The following is a 20,540-nucleotide window of genomic DNA, read 5'->3' as shown; positions in this document are numbered from 1 at the left end:
GATTTCGCGTTTTGTTTATCCTACAAAATTTATAAATATGGACAGACGTGTTTTGTTCTACTTACTATTTATTTTCATATTTGGTCTAATACAGGGCTATTCGTCATATAAATACATTAGATCATACCACCTTACAAGCAAACAAAAAAATTTCGCCGTACACAACCGAGTTCAAACTATTTTTGCTGGGCAGTTCCGAAAAAAAAAAATATTTTTTAGTGAGCTTTAATTTACTGACATTAGGGTGGTCGGAACTGAGATCTGGTGTGTAAGTACTAGAACGGGTATGCTTCAGGTCAATGAGCTTTCGAACAAAAAAGTTCTCTCCTCGAGACTAGAACATCGTTGCACATACATACATATCTTACATTAAGAGACGACTGTAAAGTTTCGAAATTGGCTTCAAATGGAAATCTTCTTTAGCTAAAGTTTAATGACTTTTGGCGTGCCTTCTTTATTGACATTAGGGTGTTGGGAACTGAGATCTGATGGGTAAGTACTAGAACAAAGTACTTCAGGTCACTGAAATAAAAAAATTTTCTCCTCATGACAAGAACATCGATACTTTAAGATCCGACTGTAGGCGCCAAAGATATGACGAAGAATGTAAAAAGGCTACGTTCGGCCAAACAAACTTTTTTTTTTTTAATTTCCTTGCAAAATGCTTTAGACTCAGGCCTGTAGAGCGATCATTTTTTTTTCCGGTACGGTCTAATGTACATACATATCGCAAGTTTAATAATACATATAGAGAAGTAGTTCTTTCTATCTGTCTTTTTGTATACTAACTGTACGGATTATTTAAATTTTTATTGCATTTTCCTACAAAATTTAAATTTTGAAATAATTCTCTATATTATTAAACGTGCAAAATGTACATACATATGTACATATGTATGTATAGTATGCATTATCGCTTTCAGCTGCAAAGCTTTTCGTATTTTTTAAATACTTAAATACTTTTGCTAATCTATTAATCAAAGTAGGAAGTGACATAATTCTCAATATTCTGCTATGCGTTAAAACTTAGCTCTCTTCCCCTTGTCTGGGTAATTCAGTGCCGCTTCCATGTTCATAAGTACATACTATGTATGCTTGTGTTCACGCAAAATATTAGCAGTATTGTGCAAAACAATTGCAACGTTATTTGTGAGGCGTCATATAAAGATAGCAAAAATAAGTTTCCGGAAATTTGTATTTAAATGTTTACCTTAAAACTATTTGTGGTATGCGTTTTGCTCTTATTATTCAAATGAAGAGATCCACAGTTTTACACCAACTCCGAACGGCAAAATGGTTTTATGGGAAGCTTTTTTTTTATTTCATGGCAAACCGCTCTTGCTCGAGCCAGAAATGGAACCTAGGCCCTACCAGATGGTACTACGTACCTCTAAACCACTCGGATCCCAGAACGGAAAGACTCTAACTTAAATATCGATGTTCAACTAGCTTTTATCCACCACAACTAGTTGATCTGAATTTTTTCGTTGGAACGAACTTTTGACTTTAACATGGCGATGTCCTAGGCAAAATTAATTTGGCTTAAAGCACTTCTAAGTCAGTATGTTTCGTTTGAACACGATTTTGTTCTGCACTTCACAGATGCTTTTTCACTATTAAGGAAAGCCGAAAATAATTTTTTTTTTTTTATTTAAATGCCTAATGAGATTTGAACCTGGACACTCTTGGCCGCAACCAATTGTAGCTGGCATCTCTGCAGGCGCTCAGCTATAGCCAGACATGTAAATGTGCTTTCAAATGTTCAGTTTCAATTGTGTGCAAGCAGCAAGTCGATTGTCCGACTCTGCATTTGATTTCAACTACTTCAGTATCAGTATGTAGCCGGTATGTTTCTTGTGCAGATGTCTTTTATAACAATTTAAAATTACTTTACATTAAATGCTGAATTTGAAGTTAGTTGCTACACAAGCAGAAATAAATTGATTTTTCTGAGGTAATTGGTTGAGTCATGCCGTACTGGGTTACGGTGACCGTGATATTTTTTCATAATCTATGCGCCCATCTTAAAAATGAGATCTGCATTAAAAAATAATTCTCTCTAGTGATTTAAAAGCTCAAAATTTATCTAAAAACAATCCAGTTAATTGCGCAGTGTTACTTAAAATATTCCGAAATACTTCCAAGAAAAAAAACTTAGTGTAGGTTGTACATGATACAAAAAATGTAGGATAGTTCCAGTTAACAAATTTTGACGGAAAATAAAATTTATTTAAGTTTCATAAATTAAAAACACTATTTTCTGCCTTGAAATATTAATAATAATACAACAATACATCATTGTATTTTGCGTTATGCTTTTGTTTTTTTATTTGTAACACCGTCGGACCCGATTTTGCACCTATGAAAAACTCGGGCATTTTTGGAAAGTAGAGATCAAAAAAGCACCCTATATTGCCATTTTTCTATATAAAATCACTTACGGCTATGACTGGAGAAAAACCACCTATGTGCTGAATCTATCAATAGATATTGCCTGGTGATTTTTAAACATTTTTATTTAACTGCGTAACCAAGGGTTTTTGGGGTTGCTGATTACGAACTGAGGTCGATTTTTTAAAAACTCAAAATTGCGGATCCAATATGGCGGATTGAGTTTTAAACAATTTTCAAATTTTTATGAAATTGGATATCCAAAGTTTCATGTGTTTGTGTACGAATTGGACTTTCTGATCTTTTCCGCAGTGCGGATTCAATATTTACTTAAAATGTATATCACATATCTCTTTAACCCTGAAAAGGAGAATCTGCGTAAAAATTACACATACTTTTTCAGCATTATTTTCTATTAGGGTTAACAAAAAAATTGGTTTTCACCAAATTTTTGGAAAATAGGGGTGGCTTCGCCCATTTACATATATTATGTATTTCAGAAACCACTTCACCGATCTCCACCAAATTTCTCCTGACCTTCTTAAACACCATATTGAACATTTTTGAAATCGGAAAAACACAAGATTTTTTCAACAAACCCCAGCTATCGAAAGAGACTAAATTGAGACCAAATATTTTGGCTAAAATGATAAAATTGGCAAAATTTTGTTATTCGCTTGCGGAACTTTCCGGCCGATGCCGGGGCTAGTATAGGCCAAAAGAATCGGCATCGGCCGTTTATGGCCGATTCTTGAATGAGGTTATGTTATTTAGTTATTTGATTATGTTTTTCTTTTGTTATTATAAAAGTTTATAAAAGCATTTGTTTTTGAAATAAATTTAATTCAGGATTTAATCGGCCGAAGCAATGGCCTATTCTTTGCCGATTAAATCCTGAATATACTAATTTCATTTTAAGAAAAAATGCTTTTATAAATTTTTATAATAACAAAATAAAAACATAATCAAATAACTAAATAACAATACCTCATTCAAGAATCGGAAAAAATATTCTCCCAGAATTGCTAATGTTGGACTCAAAACTGTTCATATATGCACATATCATATGTGTGTTTGTTATTCACTTGCTTAAAGCTGTGACAGACGGCAAAGCTTATGCATATAATCTGGCATACATATGCACATAATAATTTTGACCTAACAGACGGCAGTTATGTGGATAAACTAGCCCCAAGGTCGTGGGTTCGAGTCCCACGGCCAATTGAATTTTCATTTATTTCGTTTTCATTCTTTTTTTATAAGTTCCATATTTTTTTACGTTGCATTCAGTTAGTTGTTGTTGGCTTTTTATTAAAATTCAACTCTAAAAATTTAAATTAACTAATAGTAAAATAAAAAATGTGATATAAAATAAAGCAAATGAAAACAGAATAAAGTAAAATTAAATATATAAATCAAATAAAATAAAAAAATATATAAATTAAATAATAAAAACAAAAACAAATTTTCGTAATCGCTCCAACCGAGGATCGAACCTGGCATCTACCCGGTTGTAGCCCGTAACTCTTACCACTCGGCTACCGCGGACGCGGATCTCGCGCGCTTTGTTTACTTACTTGAACAAAAGACAACAGCTGGCCGTTTTTACCAGTGTTGTCAACTAAAACTGCCCGGATCCGAGTTAATTCCTGAAAATTTCGTGCATTTGTTCGGCTGCTTAAAGTGTGTTGGCATTGTTCAACTTTGCGTTCAACTCAGCGCAGGCAAAAAAGTTGAATGGCTAAAAATATCAAAATATGAAAAAATATCAAAATATTCGCCATAAAAAGGTGTTTGCATTGTTCAACTTTGCATTCAACTTTTGGTTGAATGGCCTTTCAACTAATCGCTTTCAACAAAGTTGGTCGCCAGCCAACATTTAGCCATTCAACTTTTTTTTCGTGCAACCCTGCGTTGAGTTGAACGCAAAGTTGAATAATGCAAACACTGCTTTATGCACATTTTAAAGAGGAAAATGCATGAGTCAAAGCAAATAAAGGCTGTTTATGCAAATAATCGAGCCCGTTTGTCAACCGTATTATCCATCCATACCGTGCTTGTATGCATTTTTGTGTACAGCGTCAGTTTGTTTACAATTTCGCACACGTTTTGTTTAAAAACTGATTAAAAAATCATACATTCAGCGTTATTGTTATAGCTTTTTACTCTAAATTACCTTAGCTAATTACATATTTGCTGAAGTTGTACTACATAGTACATTACGGTGGTCCATTGAAAGTAAAGTCGAAATTTTTCACACGATTATTCCATATCATAAAAATATCCCTTGGTTTTTTTTTAATCACAAAATATTTAGAGGTCGTTCAAAGTGCTCCAAGTTTGCCATGTATTTTATATGTGAAAAAAAAATGTTTCGTATAGTATTCTCTCAAACTGAAACAAAACAGCTTTAAATATTTAAAATTTGTATTCCCTAAAATTGAAATGTGTACGTAAAAAATTATTCTTCGAGTTTTGTTTTCATTTAATTTTACGTTTATACACCTTAATGTACAACAAGAAAAATAACGCAAATTTTTCGCACCCCTTTAAACATTTTTTTTTTTTCGAAAATTTTGAATTTTTCCAAAACCTAGTAGCCTTTGCTCCGAAAATCTCTTTTTATAAAATTTTAGATTTTTAGCTACCGCGACCTAATTTTTTTCACACCTTTCGTTCAAAGCTAGAAGGTAAAAAAATTAAAAGCACTCACTAGTAGGCTTTGCACTAAATTTTTTTTATAAATATTGGCGCTATTTCAAAATATTCTCCGTTGCTGCTCAGCGCTTAGCCGATGTGGTTGTTTTGTTTTATGGCAGAAAATCCTTCTTTTTCATCTTCCTTTTGTCCTTTTTCATATGATCCTTTTAAATTTTTTTTTTATAGAAAATTTAGAGATTTTCTTTCTAGAGATATGAACATACATAGCTGTGATATCTGTATGTATGTATTTATTTAAAAAAACTTTTACAAATAACAAACAAACAAAACTTTTTTTTGGTCTTCCTCCATTTGACGTTTAAAGTAACGATTTTCACCCGAAAAAATATTCCCATAGTTAAAAAAATCCTTTACAATTTCGTGGAAAAGTATTTCCGGATTATTCCTTTCTCAAACAAAATGATTTCCAAATTTTTTTCATCAACATAATTTTAATATTTTTGTTTTAATCGTTTCGCCTCCCCTTTTTCTACATGTGAATAAAAAATTTAAAATCTTAGAATCCTCGTAAGAACATATTTTAAAAAAATCCCTTAAGATATGAAAAGGACAAATCATATGTATGATCCTTTTTAAATTTTTTAATGGGAAATTTAGAAATTTTCTTTCGAAAGATACACACATATGATATCTGTATGTATTTCTGTAAAAAATATATTGATCTTCCTTCATTTGACGTTGACGGTTCTAGGCCAAAAAAAAATTCCCTTAATTAAAAAAATCCTTTACAATTTCATGAAAAAGTACATTAGGACACAAAAAAATTTTAAAATATGTTCACTAAAATTGCATTAATACTTAAATAAAGATTTGGCAAGTTTTTATCGAATTTAATGTAAAATTTAAACGTTTACGCCGCTTCGAATTTTTCACAATTGAGCAATTGTCAAAAATCTCCTTTTTAATCAAAAAGTTGTTTATTGAAACTACCTTCTTTTTTGTATCATGAACACGAACTTGAAACGAGAAACGAAAGAAATTGATTGTTAAACTACAGCCGACTCTATGGCACGAAAAGGCGCTTTTGGCATTTTACAAAAACACAAATTTTGTAGAAAGAATTGAAAAATGGTATTTTCAGTGATGAAACAAATTTCAATATAGTCGATCCAGATGCCCACCATGACTATTGGAGAGTCATTCGCCGTTCATGATAAATCTTTCCTTGGCGCAGCGGCCTTCTTATTTAAACTGCAGCATATGGCTTTGAAAAAAATATAAAATATTTTTACTTGGAAACACTCCTTTTGCAACGGGTTGATTAATTTTTTGGACAATTCGACCGAAGATATTTGGACCTCTATTGGCGAATGGTTGTTATTCACAACGTGCGCATAAAATATGTTCACTAAAATTGCATTAATACTTAAATAAAGATTTGGCAAGTTTTTATCGAATTTAATGTAAAATTTAAACGTTTTTAAGATAAGAGATTGATTATTTTTAAAAGGTATATATTAATACAACTATTTTCTTTATAATCCCAAATTTAGGATATAAAATCTCCCAGACCAAAAAACTTACAATTGGGTAACGCCGCTTCGAATTTTTCACAATTGAGCAATTGTCAAAAATCTCCTTTTTAATCAAAAAGTTGTTTATTGAAACTACCTTCTTTTTTGTATCATGGTATGATCCTTTTACAATTTTTTTATGGAAAATTTAGAAATTTTCTTTCGAAAGGTACATATATGATATCTGTATGTATTTCTGCAAAAAATATATTGATCTTCCTCCATTCGACGTTTAATGTAACGGTTCTCACCCAAAAAAAATTCCCATAATTAAAAAAAATCCTTTACAATTTCGTGGAAAAGTATTTCCGGATTATTCTTTTCTCGAACAAAATGATTTCCAAATTTGTTTCATCAACATAATTTTGAATATTTTCATTTTAATCGTTTCGCCTTCCCTTTTTCTATATGTGAATAGGAAATTTAAAAATCTTAAAATCCTCGTCAAGTTTATAAGATTTTCATCTTCATTTTGTTCCTTTTCATACGTATGATCCTTTTAAAATTTTTTTATGGAAAATTTAGAAAATTTCTTTCGAAAGATACATAGTAGATATGATATCTGTTTGTACAAAGGTATTTTGGGGACAGGCTTTGAATCTTTCTAGCTACTATCTTCTTCACTACTTGATTCTTGCTTTTGCTTCTGTGGTACCTTAACATTAGCTGGTTTGGCTGGTGTTTTAACTTCTGGTTCTTCGTCAGAGCTATCATCACTTGATGAAGTTGAAGTGCGGCTTTTTGTGGAGCCGGTTTGGTTGCTACAGCTTTGGGTGCAGGCTTTTCATCCTCCGAACTGTCCTCGCTTGAAGACTCGTCTTTCTTTGCTTGAGTTTTCTTAACTACTGGTGCTGCGCTTTGTTCTTTCGAATTATCATCAGAGCTAGATTCTTTCGCTTTAGGTTTCACTGCATTTGTTTTACCATTTGTTAATGCAACTGTTGGTTTTTTATTTTGTACAACCGGTGCTTGTTCTTCATCCGAACTATCTTCGTCACTGGAGCTTTCGCCAGCTGGCTTGATAACAGGCACCTTCTTTTTATTACTTTGTAGATAACTTTCTATTATCTGCTCCAATTTCGGAAAACCTTTTCCGACTATACTCGCTTTTGTTTTTTGTTGAAACACTTTAGCTAAGTTCTTGTCCCGTTTCTTTAAATATTCCAGCACAAGTGCTGATATTAATTGCTCATTCGCAACCATTATTTAGTTAATGTACCAACTATTATTTAGTGAAAAACTACTCGAAAATTAAAAAAAAGCAAATTTACTTACAAACGTCAACCAGTGAAATGTAATTTTTTATTTTTCCTTACACACACTCATTTTTATTTTTACTCTCCCGAAAACTTTGACTTTTGTAGGTTTGACGTCAAATTGGCTTCTACCTGTTTTTATTGTATCATGTCTCGGCCTTATGGCTAAGATCAAAGTGTAGTATCTGTTCTTATCAGCTTAACATCTGATAGATCCTCCATCGGAGGACAACAAATGTTAAACTGATTTTTGGAAATGGGCGGAGTGTTTTTAGGGGCTTGCTCCACCTCTGCCGCAAGTTGGCCCGGTATTGCAGTACCGCCGGGATTTCGGCCCAAATTATGAATACATAACTAAGTAACTTAAGGCCGGTCGACATAGAACCAGGGATGCAACATCGCTCTTAAAAACATCGATGTTTAAAAAAATCGATGTTCCCGCAACAAACATCGATGTTAAGAAACATCGGTTATAAAAACGATACATCGATGTTTTACCGATGTTTTAATATCACATCTACTACAAGAAATAAAATGTAGCCTGAAATATTTTTTAAACTCGAAAGAGCTAGATTCACATATCCGCTGCAAACCATAACTTTATACAAAACTTTGAAAAATTGAACATATTTTTATCTTAATTTTGAAATTTTTTATCAGAATTTTTAGAAAACATTTAGATGAAAATTGGTTGTTATGTCATCTGCGGGGACTTTTTTCAAAAAGTACTTTAAGAAACTATTTTTATTCATAAAAAACTTCATTTATGGAGGTATTTTCAAATCGGTCCAGCTCGCTTAAATCTTAATATTTTTCCGAAATATTTTTGGTGGACGTCTTAAAATATAATAGATTTTATAATTCCAATGGAAAAAAGTACCGATTTTTTTTGTATGGGGAGTGATGCAGTCTAATGTACATATAAAAACTTCCTTCAAGCAGCATATTTCAATACAAGTATAAGTATGTTGCTATAATTATGATCTATCTTAAATATGTAAATCTTATTTATTTAAATGTGAATAAACATTTTGAAATGAGTTCAGAAAAGCTTTGATAATCTAGCCACCAAAAGCCTACTCCTATCCTGAATGATGGTTGCACCAGCTTCCGAGAACAAGCGCTCGCTTGCCACTGGTCGTTCGGCGTAATACGAACGGAGTGAGTGAACGATGTCGATGTTTTTCACTTTTCTAGTGGATGTATCGACGATGCATCATGCAGCGAAACATCTATGTTAACATCGATATTTTTGAAAACACCGATGCATCGTTTGCATCCCTACATATAACTTTCGCGTTGGCGTTGGCGTTGGTGTGACAGAACGCACGTTTAGAGTATGCTTGCTACAATGAACGCTTAGCAGCGAATGCTTGGGCCACTAACATACCATTAACATACTAACCACAGATAAATTAATATTTCATATCAATAATTGCATTAAAAACGATGTTTCTTGCCCGCACTTGATTAAAAAAGAAAACTATTTCACATAATTTTATTTATTTGCAACAGCTGACGAGCAACGCACGAGAAAATTTGAGTGTTGGCCATCTTTTTGCTTTGTGTTGGCGTGAGCGTTGTCGAATTTTGGCTATGTGTCCATGTATTCATAGTCAGCTGTTGTAGCGACGCAACGCCAAAGTTCTATGTGGACCATGATGCAATAATACAAGGTGGTATCAGTTGTGACAGCCCGATTTGACACTGCCTTAGCTCAGTAGAATAAGAAGAACAAGTAAGAAAGTCTAAGTTCGGGCGGAGCCGAACATTAAATACTAGGCGCAAGTATTAAATAAATGTTTTTTCACCTTTCCGAAAGCTGCCGTTAGATGGTAAGCCGGGGTGTATCAATTTTGAGTAAATTAGCGTCCTTAAATTTCGAAATATTGAAGTTTCAAGTATTTCTGAAATTTACCGCTATATGAAAAGCGGCCGTAATTTTAGTCCGATTTCAATAATTTTCAACGCTTTGCTTTTATGTGGCAAGCACAATAACCATACCGAGTTTGGTACAAATTGGTAGAATGGTTACCGATATACATACATATATGTGATCATAAGTTGGCGGTGCCACGCCCATTTTCCAAAATTTTACCATAAACGTATTTCTTGGTATAGAATTGTTGCAAACGTCAATTTTGAATAAATTAGCTTTAATATTTACTGATTTATCGAAGATTTCGTATTTCTCTAAATTACCCTGTGGACTGTGGGCGTGGTTATTGTCCGATTTTAAAAATTTTCGACCTTTTGGTATGCTGTACGAAGGCCAACAACTGTGCCTTGGAAGAAATTGGTACAGCGGTTACCAAGATATACACATGTAACCATAAGTGGGCGTAGCTACGCCTATTTTCCAAAAATGTATAATATTGTTATTTTTCGTCTAAAAATGTTTGTAAATATCAATTCTGAGTGAATAATCTTCAGTACAGTATATTTTGCTTAGCTGCCCAATCTTGTTTGCAAAAAAAACTTGGGTACTTAAGCGAAAAATGTACTTAAGCGAATTTTCTTAACTACCTCATAAAGGCAGGTATCCGAATCTTTATAAATTAAGAAAATATAAAGGGCACTTGTCACGTAGAAATTGCTGTAATCGAAGTTTTATTAATCATCACGTTTATTAAAAAGGAAACGAAAAAACAATTCATAATTCGAAAAAACACACATAACAACACATAGACCAACATAAAATGCAAAGCATATTTTTTATGTTTCCTTAAACTCACAAAATTAGAGATTACTTAAAATAATCAGTAACTTTTCTCTGGCTAGAGGTTTGTAGAGATAGCTGCAATAATTGCTTTTCAATACTGTACAACATGTCTGCAGATTCAACGACTTTAAATCAGTGCCCGCCAAACACTTTCCTGGGAAACGAACTATATTCGGCCTGTCACATGTACACAATCGGCTTCTTACACGTACACAACATGAACCAAAAAGACAAGATCACGACAGCCGAAGAGTGGCCCGTTATAAACGCACTTATGAAAAAAGTAGGGCGATTTTGACATAAGCCGTTTGTTTACATTTGTTCGTTGTTTATATATTGGTGGTGGCTTTTTACTGCAATTTTCTTAATTTTCGCTTGTGACAACGGTAGCACACATAAGGTAAAGAATAATTTAACACAACGACATGATTTATAGGAGAATTTGCATAATAAAAATGATTATTCATGCGTTCAACAATTACGCGTTTTTTTTTGTTCTCTTCGTTGTTTACTTCTTACAACAAAGATGGCGTCGAGATTTCAACAGCTAGAAAATAACTTTTTTCTTTCTTTCCTTAAGGCGCGATCTTGTGTCTTTCGTTCATGCGTACACAATTCGAACGTCAACAGAAAGAGTAGAAGAGCAACAAATTTTATTCAGTTGAATGCAAACAATAGGCGAAGCAGGTTCATGACGCATTATTGTTGAATAAAGTAGGTACACTGAGCGGAATGAATGAATATTCATTGAAAAATTTTATAATACAATTTTTCGTGAATTATGTATTTTTTTTTAATACCAGACTAGTCCTCAATTAAAACATACAATATGTTTTGTTATTTATCTTTTGGTTTAATCGTTATTTCAAATTGTTCTTAAATATCAAGTTTTACCTAATTTTAAAATAAATATATATTAGATATATATGTTTTTATTTTATTTCTACTTGAAATCAACGAAATTTTCTTTTAATATTCAGAGTGCTCGAAGCACGTTATCTTTTTTGCTCAGAAATCCACACTTAAATTATAAAGAAATAATAATAATTTTGTACAATACATACAAAATTTTACCAACTTTTTCCTTTCTTAGGGCCGTTAACTTTCATTATATGTTTCTATGTTGTTTAGATCTAAAAAAATAGCGCACAATGAAAAAACGGGAAAAAAACATTAAAAAGTTTTTATATAAATACAACACAGAATTTTTTTCCGTGCATTACCACCAACACATTCTCATTTTTTGTTTCATAACTAATACATTCTCATTTTAAGACTTCTCTGTTTGGCGGGCACTGCTTTAAATGCACAAAAACGCTGAATAGTATTTAACGCGCAAAGCGCTTCATAAAAAATTGGAACGTCATCAAGTTGAGTAAAATTATGATTTTCTTCAACGTCAGAATTACTGTTGCATTCATTATCCGTAGGGCTATTCGTGATTCGGTGCATGAGAGCTGATAAATTTATGCAGTTGCAGAAATATGCCATGGATTGTGAGCGACCTTTATTAAACTGTCATGGTAAAACTTTTTTAATCAGCTGATAGAAATGTCAACCAGAGTTGCAATGCTTAGCATTTTTATGCTATGATATATGCTTTTATAAATGGATTAAAAAGTAGAAAATAATATATCTCAGTCCCACAGAATTTGTTTTGATAACTTACCTGTATTTCAAAAAGAAGTAAAATTGTGGCTTTTTGGTTTCAATCATGAAGATATTGAGATTCTGCTTCGACCTATTACATAATTTCATTTGGTTGCTCTTACTAATATACTAATATTGGTTTAAGAATTTAAATTACACATCACTTTTCTTATGTAATATTCTACTTATTTATCACAAATGCGTGTATTATAATTTGTACAAATAAGTATTATCTTTATGCGTCCCACAGCATTTTTATAATACAATATGAATGAAATGGCATCACTTCTGTTCTTTCAATGAACATCAGATGCCATTAACTATTTCTCATTTAGGCTTTAGCATACGTATTTATGTAATATTTAGTAAAGTTGTGAAGATATATTGAGAAATAAAGAAAATACAATACAATACATATGCACATACATACATACATATAGCAGCAATTAATTTTATTTAAAGAAATGGCGTGTCGTCCATTTCCGCTGTAGCGTATGTAGTGCATATTTTTAACTTCTTCTGGTGAGGCGACATCTATCTCTAGAGTTTTTCTAATTGTATGTCTTTGATATGATACCTACGACGAGGTTGATATCTAGACTAGGTTTGGCATAAATACCTTTGCTATATTTATAGTATAAAAATGGTGGTCTGGACATACAACATTGCAAGTTGATAAAAGCGTTGTATGTAATAAAATCAGACTTGAAATCACTGCACCCTTTTCCCTATTTTGGTCAAACCAATGCTTAAGAGTTTCTTCAACTTTTTCGTGCACACCTTTTCGTTGCCGTTTGCGCTGTAGATTGCCATCTTTGGCAAGACACTTGAGTTCATCTGTATTTCGTAAATATATATAGATATAATATATAAGATAAACCAGTTGAATTCATCTTTAGAAATTATAAAATTTTAGTTGAGAAAAAGAGTTTGTTACTTTTGGCTGGCAGAAATGAATTTTTGGAAACTATGAATACAATGAATGAAAAACAGCTTCTCATAAAAATACAATCGCCGTTCGGAGTCGGCGTAAAACTGTAGGTCCCTCCGCTTTGTGTGACAACATCAAGGCGCACGCCACAAATCGGAGGAGAAGCTCGGCCAAACACTAACATATGTGTAAGCGCCAATCTATTATTATTATGAATACAATTACTAGTTTAAAGGCAAATAGTTTTTTTCTTGTTATTTAAAGTCTTAAAATTTATATATAGATATTTATAAGTTTGATTTGGTAGCTCTTATAAGGGAAATACAACCCGGAATGTCTTCCCAATTCTGACGGAGCTGGTGGTATTGCTCAACGTCATTTTACACAGCCGTATCAGTTTGGCGGGGACGCCAAATTCAAACATAGCGGCGTATAGGCAACTCCTTTTAGTGCTGTCGAAAGCGGCTTTAAAGTCGACAAATAGGTGGTGAGTGTCGATCCTCTTCTCTCGGGTCTTTTCCAAGATTTGGTGTATTGTGAATACCCGGTCTATGGTGGATTTGCCAGGCCTAAAGCCACACTGATAAGGCCCAATCAGTTCGTTGACGGTGGCTTCAGTCTTTCACACAATACGCTCGCACATTAGGTCAAATGATACATTTGGCTGTGCGAAAGTCCAATTTCGTAAAGGCAGTTTTACATTATTTTTTGTTGCCATTCTGTAGAGAATACTCCAAAATAACAGAAACTTCACTTAGTTTTTGTAAACTAAAAAACACCGTTATACAGCAATAAACCAAAGTTACACTTTCAAAACGTTACTGATACGTTGTTTGCGCAACCGGTTTATTTTGTAAATTTCAAGTGCATTGTTTTTGTAAAGTTCGAATAACTAAAGGAAAATTTTAAATGGGGAAAAAAACTATATCTAAGTGAGAACCTATGTCCCAATTTAAAAAAGTGACTTTTTATCATTTGTTTGCAAAAAACTGACTTATTTGCATAACCTCAAAAATTTTTCTGATTTATTTCAATTTATGATTTTATGTAAGCTTTTACAATTTTGTTAACTTTCGGCAAACAAAATGGAATCGGAAATGGATAAATTAAGATGTAATGAGTTCAATTTATTTTACTTAATTTACCGTTTTTAGCCGTTTTCATGAAAAAATGTTTTTTGTGGGCTATCATGCTATCACAAAAGGCAAGTTGTTTGAAGTTTGGCTGATTGGATGTTCGAAAAAAGAAAAGCCTTTTTCGGTTGTCAACCATGTTGAAAAAAAATTTGGTGCTGCTGATATTTGCGAAAGTTCCATGAAACTCTTAGAAGAAAAAAACGCGTATTTTTTGCAATTATTTATCAAATAAATATGAAAATTATGGGAAACAATTTGGAAAGGATGCTAAAATATTTATATCTGAAAACATTGCGTTTCTTGCTGATGAGGTTCTTTTCGAAATCAAAAAGCCAACTGTGTCGACCATCAGTCGGATTCTAACTTTCGCTATCGCTAAAGTGCTAAAATAGGATAGCCAACCTTTTTCCGAATTTTTAGCTATCTCCAAAAATATCTCCAACATTTTTTGGTGATAAATAATCCATTTTAATGGTGATAAATAGTGAAAATGGAAGTATGTGATAGCAAAAAAAAAATAGCAGCCTCAATTTGGATTACATTTCATCTCCTGTAGCGTAGCCCAGGCTATGTTACAAATACACTAGCGCCTTCGCAAAAAGGCAAATCCTTGAGAGAACTCACGGACTGAAATTTCCAATTTTTTTTACTCAAAGTGAATAGAGCTTTGAACATTCTTTTAACAAATTAGTTATATAAACATTCGTATTCTTTTCAGGAAGTTACCAGCGATTTTCGGTAAATGTGTCACAAAGCAGCATTTGTATTCTGAATATAAATAGATAATATCGGTGGAGAATTTGGAAACACTGAAACCTCAAGTGAAAATGAAGTGATTTATGAAGACAAACTGCTTTAGGAATCTCTCCTCAAGACATATCTGCGAGACATGTAGTAAATATTTTTCTTTTTTTAATTTAGGAATTTCGATAATGCCATAACTAATCGCTAGAAGAAACCATTTATGTACATGTGACCATACTTATTTTATTATATAGCTCATTTTAAAGAGGAGCGGGTTGTGTATGATAAGAAAATAACTTGTGTTAAAACCAAGCTAATTGGACAATGTTTTTGAGTAATACCTAAAACATATACTCATCATTTGAACATACAAAAAAGCAGTAAGTTCTGTTTTACGAAAGCCAAGTCTGTTTAACATTTTATTTACTGCCTTTACACTTGTTTTAACGTTTTCCATCTTTTTACATTAAAATAATGCAATATTTTAGCTGCTATTAACTTCGCACAGAAAAAGTAATCATTTGACCTAATGTGGCTCGATAAGACCTTGTTCCTTGAGTACTTGGGCTTGTTCGAGCTGCAATCACAACCGCAGTGTTGCGCGAATTATTAAAGTATCACGTTCTTGGTGGATTTCTAGCAACGTATTATTAGTTGGGCAGTTGCAACAGTGTTGCAAGTTTTCATCAGTACGGCAGTAATGCCGCATTTATTAGGTGCCTCGAACAGGCCCCTTATTTTACTGATATTTGTATGGATGTGTGTATTTACATACGAATGTATGATTTCTTGTGTGAGGTACATGACTTAGCCCCCTTTCAGACACGTCAAGTCTTGCTTTCAAGTCTGCTCGTTCGTTGGCGAAGGAGGTGGGAAGAGAGGGGAAGAGTACAGATACCTCCGTACCGTCAATTCGTTTCAAGTTTTCTTGTCTCTTTTGATCTTTTCGTTGCTTCCCATCTAAGAACCAAGGACTTGAATTCAATTAAAGTTGACGCGTGTGGAAGCACAAAAACACAAAAGATAATGCGAAAAAAATTGCTTTCAAGACTTGACGTGTCTGAAAGGGGACGTAAATCCGGGTTTTTAAATCGATCCACGAACACATTCAGAATCAACATCGGCTAGAATATTTTTGCTGATTTGTGCGCTAATCTCCATTGCAATGCGGAAAGCATTGTTGTCAATTATTTTATTGTTTTTGCGTTTGTCTTTATCTGTAAACTTCTGCGGATGCCCAGTTCTCGACCATCGTACTTGAAATCTTCAAAACTGTCAGCGAAAAAGTCAGAAAACTTACCTATTTGCAATTTATTATCAATTGAGTCATAAAAGCGGCGAAATTCATACCAAGTCATAAGTTTTAAGTTTAAAGTTATGCGCCACTTCACTTTCAAAACATCACAAGAAGTTAGGTCTGCTATAAGAAACTTTAATTATTAAGCACTTTTTTCACTATGCTTTGGGTGCTACAACTATTTTTATTTATATTTTTAATTCTTTTCGCATTCACAAGCGTCCAACACAAATTTTAACTTTCAAATGATAATTACGAAATAAAAAGTGCTAAAAAGAAGACTTCTTTGAGATTTCTAACGGCTGGTAAGAAAAATCAGTAGGCTATGAAATTTTAAAATTTGAACGCTGGTCGATGCGAAGCAACCACCATCGCATGCTATACTCATTTTGCTGTATACATCCAAGCAGCGGCACTTAACATGCGCTATCTTTCGATTACAGCAACTGTTAATAATAGCACATATGTGTGTATGTATGTACATAAAAGGCAACTACAAAGCATGGATTTATTGTACAAACCCAAAACAACCACAAAAAGTATACATAGTTGTGCTTGACTTTACGCGCTTATTTTTCATTTGTTAATTTCTTGTCGATTCTGTTTATCTGCTGTTCTCAACCATTTTATGTGAGTATCGGCTGAAAAGGTTGCTTGTGTGCGGAAGAAAGCATACTTACCTGGCGTAGAGGTTACCGTGATCATGAAGGCGGTTCCTCCGGAGCGAGGCTTGGCCATTGCACCTCGGCTGAGTTGACCTTCGCGATTATTCCTAATGCGAATAACTCGTGCGTGTAATTTTTGGTAGCCGGGAATGGCGTTCGCGCCGTCCCGACGTTTATGAATACATTTAAACATTTAAATTATATAGAATTGGTCTTTTTTTTCTTGTTTTGTAGTCACGTTTGCCCTTGTTTTAAAAAATAGCGAAGCGAAACTGGTAAAAACAAGCAGCAGTGTGCAAAAACACTCCTCCCTACATCGTCACATATCCGTAGAGGGAATTTTTTTCATAAAATGTTTATTAAATGACTTAAATTTAGTGTGAAATTTTATTCGAAAACTTAAGAGCGAAATACACAACCAAGCGGCTTGACAAACCAAGCGAAATTTCCCTTTGCTTCAAGCCATTTGTTGTGCTGCTGTCTATGGGGTGTTTGAAGGTTTGACAAACCGCTTGAGGGAAATTTGAGCAAAAATCAAATTTTTTTGATTTTCTGGCCGCCATGTTAACGTTTGATCAAACCGCTTGCGATGTGGATGGTAAAATCGCCTCAATTGCAACTGAAATTTCACCAAGTGAAGACGTAAAGGAGAATAATGGTAGAAAACTAAAATGTTTTACATTGTTAACCGAAAGAAAACTAAAATTCTGTGCTTGAACGACTTATGTTTGCATGGTCTATGGCAAAATGGGAAAAGTATGTTTGACAAGCCGCTTGTGTGGTGTATTTCGCTCTTTAGAAAATAAAAAATTGTTTGTTTCACTGTTTGCTTAACACTAGTGATAGAACAGAAAAGTATCGATACTAGACTCATTTATAATACTCTAAAAAAGAATCGATGCCAGTACTCATATTTGCAAAAAAGTATCGATAATACTTGCACTTCCAAATATTTTTAGAGCAAACGCGAAAAGTTAACAAAAATCAGATTGCTTTGTTTACTACATATACATTATGACCTCTTTCTTTTTGTACTGCATACTCAAAAAAAATTCTAAATACTCTGAATAAAAAGTTGAAAATCTAGCTGAAAATTTGCAGATTGTTTATAATTTTTGCACAATTTTTGTGGATTTATATTTTGTTTGTTAATGAGCTTGGCTTTTATGGACAAATAATAAACGAAAGAGAAACAGCCAAAATCGATCAAAATGTTGATGACTTAATCAGCTGATCACAAGTGTATGTATAAAATTATTTTTATATTAATGACCAGTTTAAAATGAATTTTAAATGTGCTCTGACGAAATGAGATATACAATTTTTCGTTATAACTCCTCCATTTATATAGCTGGGAACAGGAAATTCCGCACTGTTTTCAATAATTATAACTCCTCTATCGATGTATGCAGATGTATTTAAAATCAGTAATCTGTCAAACTAAAATTTGCAGATGTTCATGAAAGGTATGAAGCCTTCGGCATAGCCGAAGGCAGCGCTGCTCTTGCTTGTTTTTTTTTTTTAATTTAGCACGTTTTGCACTAGCAATAGTTGATGATTAATATAAGTACCTTAATACGTTAAAATGACATGCGCAAAGTTTTACAATTACATATATTAAGCAAAAGCCAAAAGTTTTGAAACAAGTTCACAGCAATGAAAGAAATGACTGATATTTTAATGTTATATTGTGCTTAAATATTTTTCCTTTCATGAAACCCAGAGTACTTATAAGTACAGTGCCGTACAAAATTATTGGCTCGGAGACTCTTTCATCCGATCACAATTTCTTATCAGATCTTTTAGAAAAATTTTGAAAATGTAGCTTTTGGGCCAATAATTAATAAAGTGCAAGTCTGAAGTTACCAGAAAATTTCGTTGATTTTTTGCCATTATTTATTTTTTGCCGACAGTGTCTACCATATAAAAAAAAAATTGTCGACATAGTTTGTATGGAAGAAACTCTCAGTAAAAACAATACCAAAAAACTAAATTTTTATGTACTGCAAAACTTCATTTTCAAAATTTTTATAAAAATTCTGATTAGAAAGTTGCAGTTTGCATGCAAATTTATTGCATTTTCCGAGTTTTGCACAAAGTTTAGAAATTTTATTTTTATGTTTTTTGGTGTATTTAGTATAAACCGTATTTTTATAAAGAACAAAAAAATGCACATGCATTGTGAAAAATTCTCTGTGCTTTAGTTGTGATAAGTTGTTTGTTTTGTTGGTGTACGTTGTAATGATCTCATGATCTCATGTTTTTTTTTTGTGTTTTTGTTGTTGTGTGTAAAAATAAGATTTTACTACATCTTTTCGTACGTAATTTTTGTCGAAACGAAAGGGAGGGGAGCGAGCAACTTGAGATCCAATAAACATAATAAAAAAAGGGAGATGTTGGCAGCATGAAAATTGTGAAATGCACAGAAACTAAGGTGGCAACGCTGGGGGATGGAGATTGGACACTTGGCTTCCTTCCGGAGTATTGAGCGGCGTAACTTTCTTCATTTATTCATTGTAAAGATATTTCATGTTTTGTTAAATAAATTAAGTATACTGCAAACATAGACATATTTGAGATATTGAAGATCTAATAGTCAAAATGACAATTTTTTTGGGTAAATTGACGATTTTTCAGCGAAAGCTTTCGGCAACGCTGCTTGTGTTGCTATCTTCAAAGTTGAGAACCAGCCAAATTTGCACATAAAGAAAATTCGTTATTAGGTCACGAAAATCGTCAAATCATCATGGCAGTAAAAAATCTTCAAAATTACGACCAGATCGTTAACCTGGCAACACTGACCAGGGTACCCAATTCATTTTTGAGAATTCCCCGATTTTGCCCGAAATTTCGTAAATTCCCCAACCATAGATATGTATGTATCTCCTTATTGAAAAAATTTTTTATGTATTTTGATATATTTCTGCTATTTCTGTTTATTTTATTTTTAAATATGTATACATCAGCCCTGGGCGGCGCCTTCCCGGCGGGCATATCCGCGTATACATACACGCTCTGCTTCCGTAATTAGCCTTCAACAAGCCCTACAAGGTAATATGTAACACTAAAATTCCTGGACTCTTTCAAAATTACATAAAGTTGTCCATAAGAACTTCAAAACTCTATTGAGCCAATTATATAATGGGTTTTTAATGGCAACGCATGAGCTGACGTTCTACAAAAACGTGGATCCCAACGGGGTTTATTTGGTCCCAATTGAGTTATATGGCCTTCTGGAGCTCCTAAAGGAAAAAAGCACCTAATAACTTTATAATATCTTCTAAAGGAATTTCGGAAGGATTCCTGAGGTTCTGTGACTGGAAAACATTGTGCGATTGTCTATGTACAAAATAGGTCAATGGCTCTCTTACTTCAGGGATCGGTTATCGTCTCCGCCTAGAATCAGTAACATGGCACCCTCTCAAATGCCTAGTTTCATAAATGGCCTAAGGATGTAGTCAAGTTTTATGGGACCAGCTCAGTTGGTCTATATATTTCGATTTTATTTCCTCA

The 20,540-nt window shown here is 33.2% G+C and overlaps 1 protein-coding gene and 2 non-coding genes across 3 annotated transcripts in view; all 3 read left to right on the top strand.

Annotated features, from left to right (window-relative positions):
- Positions 1 to 20,540, top strand: part of LOC118749925 (cGMP-dependent protein kinase, isozyme 1-like) — a gene marked incomplete at its 3' end in the record, with an annotated part of 51,424 nt that overhangs the window by 19,934 nt on the left and 10,950 nt on the right.
- Positions 8,028 to 8,226, top strand: LOC118749939. Its single transcript, XR_004994318.1, has one exon. It is a non-coding gene; the product is annotated as a U2 spliceosomal RNA (small nuclear RNA).
- Positions 17,035 to 17,198, top strand: LOC118749936. Its single transcript, XR_004994315.1, has one exon. It is a non-coding gene; the product is annotated as a U1 spliceosomal RNA (small nuclear RNA).

Source organism: Rhagoletis pomonella, unplaced genomic scaffold (genome assembly GCF_013731165.1).
Source record: "Rhagoletis pomonella isolate Grant_MI unplaced genomic scaffold, Rhpom_1.0 Rhpom_scaffold_00091, whole genome shotgun sequence".
In the NCBI taxonomy this organism is placed as follows: Eukaryota; Metazoa; Arthropoda; class Insecta; order Diptera; family Tephritidae; genus Rhagoletis; species Rhagoletis pomonella.
Note: the sequence above shows the minus strand (reverse complement) of the source record. Positions and strands in the feature narration are given on the sequence as shown.